The 4,837-nt window shown below is 34.9% G+C and overlaps 1 non-coding gene across 1 annotated transcript; it reads right to left on the bottom strand.

Annotated features, from left to right (window-relative positions):
• Positions 1 to 2,225: 2,225 nt before the first annotated feature.
• Positions 2,226 to 2,331, bottom strand: LOC121208167 (small nucleolar RNA R71). Its single transcript, XR_005903120.1, has one exon. It is a non-coding gene; the product is annotated as a small nucleolar RNA R71 (small nucleolar RNA).
• Positions 2,332 to 4,837: the final 2,506 nt, after the last annotated feature.

Raw genomic sequence — 4,837 nt, 5'->3', positions numbered from 1 at the left:
ACTTCTTCACCTACATTTGGTAATACCCAGATCTTAAGTCAATCTTCAAGAACACTGTTACACCTCAAAACTAATAAAAAAAGTCATCAATTCATGGAAAGGGATACTTATTCTTAATAGTTAACTTGTCCAACTGCCTATAATCAACACAGAACCTCATCATACCATCCTTCTTCTTTACAAACAAAACTGGTTCACCCCATGGGGATACACTTGGTTGAATAAACCTCCTATTCGATAACTCTTGCAACAGAATCTTTAACTCCCTGAGCTCTTTTGGTGCCATGTGATAGGGTGCAATAGACACTAGTGTAGTACCAAGATAAAGCTCAATTCCAAACTCCACTCCCCGATCTAGTGGCAAACCTGGCAACTCTTTTAGAAACACTTCAGGAAAATCCCTAACAATGCGAATATCCTAAACTCTTAACTCCTTATTAATTGAGTTCATCATATAAGCCAAGTAAGCCTCACAACCTTTACATATCAACTTTTCAACCTTCATAGCTGAAACCATATTGGACATAAAATCAGATCTTTCACCCACCACAACTATTTCTATTCCATCACTATTCCTTAAAGTAATCCGCTTAGTCTCAAAATCTACCCTAACTTTATGTTCAGTTAACCAATCCATACCAAGTATCACATCAAATCCATAAAATGACAATTTTATAAGGTCTACAAAGAAAAAATATCCTTGAAGTATAAGGTTCAATTTTAAAAATTGGTTTTATTACCACATAAATGCTCACTATTTTGACTTTATTGTAAATTAGTCCTTTTCTAAAATTAAGGGTTTTTGAAACACTTTTTCAAAAATTGATTCAATAACCAAGATGTCAAAGTTAAAAATATTATCGAGTACTAACCTTACGAAATTCTGAGTTCATATAGGCGAAAATTCCTAAAGATACCCTTAAAACTCTTAGGCCCTACATTGGGGTGTTAAATGGCACATGCTCATATACTGTATGACATCGATTTGATAATGGCTAAGTAATGATTTGAAATTTCAATGATGGTTATATGTTCTTCTGTTAATGCTAGTACGTTTCACTGTATTTGATATTTGTGATTGTTTAATTAACTATTCAACCCACACCAAGCTTTCATAAGCTCACCCCCATAATGTTTAACTTTTCAGGTAAACCTCGAAACTAGGATCGAACTCGACATATGGATAATAACCTTGGACCTCGACTGTTTTAATAAGTATTTATCAATCTCTATTGGTTTTGGTTTGTAACTTTTTAATTATTTCTGGTATGTGGCTTGGTAACTTTTCATTTGGGGATTTTTGCTTGCTTGGATCACTCAAGCATAATAATCGGGAAATGCATGATATTTGACTTAAATAAAATTTGACATTGTTCCTTAATTATTGCTATATTGTAAAGGAACCGTATCTGAAAAACAAATTGATAAGGAAACTAGGTTTCCAAAATTACTTGAAAATGTTTATTTTTTTTGCTGCATTAGTTTAACATTGAGTTTTTACAAAGATGAGTGACACGCAAACGATTTTTAAACAACACTACCAATAATAAAATGAATCTTAAGTGCAGTTGGCATAATAAATGAATGTTTTAAACTAACACAAAAGTACAATTACAGTTTTTCTCTAGAATGAGTTTATTTAAAGTTTTCATAGGTAACGTAAGTTAGCTTAGCCATTTCATTGCCTGATGTAGCCTTCTCAATCTAACCTTAACGTCTAAGCTGGGTTTGGGAGTTTACAAAGTTAGAGAAGGATTGAAGAGATGAACTTTGAATATCCAGATCAAGGAAATGGAGCAACTCATGCTCAAAATCCTATCCTTACTGTTGATGATGGGATAGAGCTTTAAGACAGTGTTTCATTCTAGTGTTTTATGAGCTTAATCACGGTATTAGGAGACCCAAAATCAAAGTAAAATAATTTAAGCTGAAGGCAGTCATGTTCTAGATGCTTCAGATAGTGGGCCAATTTAGTGGAATGCCTAATGAAGATCCTCACCTTCACTGAAGATTGTTTATGAAGGTGAGCGATGTTTATGAATATGAGCGATTCTTTCAAATTAGTCGGAGTACCTGAAGATGCACTATGAGTAAAGTTGTTCCCATATTCACTAAGTGACAGAACTCAAACTTGGTTGAACTCATTGCCACCAATTTCCATTACCACATGGCAAGAGTTAACATAATTATTCCTTATGAAGTACTTCCCACATAGCGAGAATGCTAAGTTAAGGAACGAGATCACTACCTTCCAATAGGTGATGATGAATCATTGCATGAGGCATGGGAAAGATTTAAAGAACTATTATGAAGATGCCCTCATCACAAAATCCCCCATTGTATCCAATTAGAAATTTTCTATAACGGTCTCAGTGCTCACACGAGGATGGTGGTGGATGCTTCTACTAATGGTGCTCTCCTTTCTAAGTCTTATAATGAGGCTGATGAAATCATTGAGAGGATTCCTAGTAACAATTATCAATAGCTAACTGATCGAGTAGTGTCATGAAGATGAGTTGCTGGAGTACATGAAGTGGACGCTCTCACTTCACTTGCATCTCAGGTATCCTCAATATCCTTAATGCTTAAAAACTTTAATACTAATAGGTTTAATAATTTTGCAGCTCAGCCATTGAATCAAATCGAAAATGTAGCCTTGTTTATTATGGGGAAGGGCACTTATTCGAATATTTCCCATCAAACCCAGAATCCATGTATTACATGGGTACCTAGAACTAGAACCGAGGAAGGCAAGGACTGCAATCTAATTTTTATAACCTATCTTAGTAAAACCACCTTAATTTCTCTTGGAGTAACCAAGGGGCTGGACCCAGTAACACTTTTGCAAAACCTAGACTGACCCAGGCACCTGTATTTACCCAACAAGTTTAGAAACAACTTCAAGTTTAACTTTCCAATGGCTTAGAAAACTTGTTGAAGGCATACATAGCGAAAAATGATGCCTTAACCCAAAGCGAAGTAGCCATATTGAAAAACTTAGAAAACCAAATGGACCAAGATCCAATTGAACTTAGGAACCGACTATAAGGTGCTTTACCTAGTAATATGAAGAACTCGAGAAATACAAAGAAAGAGTATTGTAAAACATTAACACTAGGGAGTGGAAAAATGATAGAGCTAAACACTATTGAAGTTGAAAAAGAGCAAGCTGATCAGCAGAACCAGAATCTGCAAAACCCAGTAATGTAACTTTTGAACTAGTTAATTTCGATAAACTAACAACTTCGTTAGATGTAGAATTTCCACAAAAGATAATTTAGCCAATTCAAATTAAGAATCCTCCACCACTCTACCCTCAAAAACTTCAAAAGTAGAAGTAGGAAGTCCAATTCAATAAATTCCTAGATGTGCTCAAGCAACTTCATATCAACATTTCGTTGGTAGAAGCTCTTGAGCAGATGCCACACTACGTCAAATTTATGAAGGATATCTTGTCCAAAAAACAAAGACTTAGAGCCCATGTTTATATTTAGAAAGTTGGGGATAGGTGAAGTTAGACCAATTATAGTTACACTTCAATTAGTAGATCAATCCTTAGCACATCTAGAAGGAAAAATCGAGGATGTATTAGTAGTTTAGACAAATTTATTTTTCCCGCTGACTTTGTTGTTTTAGACATTGAAGCAAATAAAGGGTACCAATCATCCTAGGATGGCCTTTCCTAGCAACTGGAAGAACCCTTATTGGTGTCCAGAAGGGCGAGCTTACTATACATGTTCAGGATGATCAGGTAACTTTTAATGTTTTTAAGTTTATGCAACTCCCTGACACAATTGATGATTGTTCTTTATTATTTGAGTAAAGGATTTAGCTATAGAATGGGAACTCAACTCTGTTGAGGACCCATTGGAACAAATTTTGATGTCAAACCCTACAAATGATGAAGAGGGAGAGGAAAACTTAGCTTTGCTAGAAGCTAACTAGAAAGGGTTTAATCCACAATCCTGTTTTGAATCTTTAGAATTAGAAAGAAGAAATTATGTTCAACCAAAAGCGTCAATCGAGAAGCCACCTAAATTAGAACTTAAGATACTTCCCTCACACTTAAAATATGTATATTTAGGTAAACCTTCGACTTTGCCTATGATTATTTCAGCAGAGTTAACTGAAGAGTAAGAAGAGAAATTTATTTCATTGTTGAAACAATTCAAAAGGCTATCGAATGGACCATAGCCGATATCTGTGGTATTACTCCATCTATTTGTATGCATGAAGTCATCCTAAAAGATAGAGAGAAAAGAATGATTCATAGACAATGAAGACTGAACCCAATTATGAAGAATGTTGTAAAGAAAGAGATCATAAAATGGTTGGATGCGAGTATAATTTATCCATCTTAGACAGCTCATGTGTAAGTTCGATCTAGTGCGTGCCAAAAAAATAGGTATTATGGTCATAAAGAATGAATAAAATGAGTTGATACCGACCAAAATGGTTACACGATGGAGAATTTCTGTAGATTACTGAAAGTTGAACTAGGCGATTAGGAAAGATCATTTTCCTTTGCCATTCTTGGACCAGATGTTGGATATACTCGTGGGACGAGACTATCACTGCTTTCTTGATGGTTACTCAGGGTACAATTTGATCAAAGTAGCACCGTAGGATCAACACAAAATAGCATTTATATGCCCATATGATACATTTGCATTTAGACGCATGCCATTTGGTTTATGTAATGTACCTAATACATTTTAAAGATGTATGTTGGTTATTTTTACTGACATGGTTGAGAAGTATTTGGAAGCTTTTATGGATGATTTTTTAGTGTTTGGAGTCACTTATGATAATTGCTTAGCTAATCTAGCTAAGGTAC

The sequence above is a fragment of the Gossypium hirsutum genome, chromosome A01 (genome assembly GCF_007990345.1).
Source record: "Gossypium hirsutum isolate 1008001.06 chromosome A01, Gossypium_hirsutum_v2.1, whole genome shotgun sequence".
Taxonomy (NCBI): Eukaryota; Viridiplantae; Streptophyta; class Magnoliopsida; order Malvales; family Malvaceae; genus Gossypium; species Gossypium hirsutum.
This window is presented reverse-complemented; position numbering and strand designations above follow the sequence as displayed.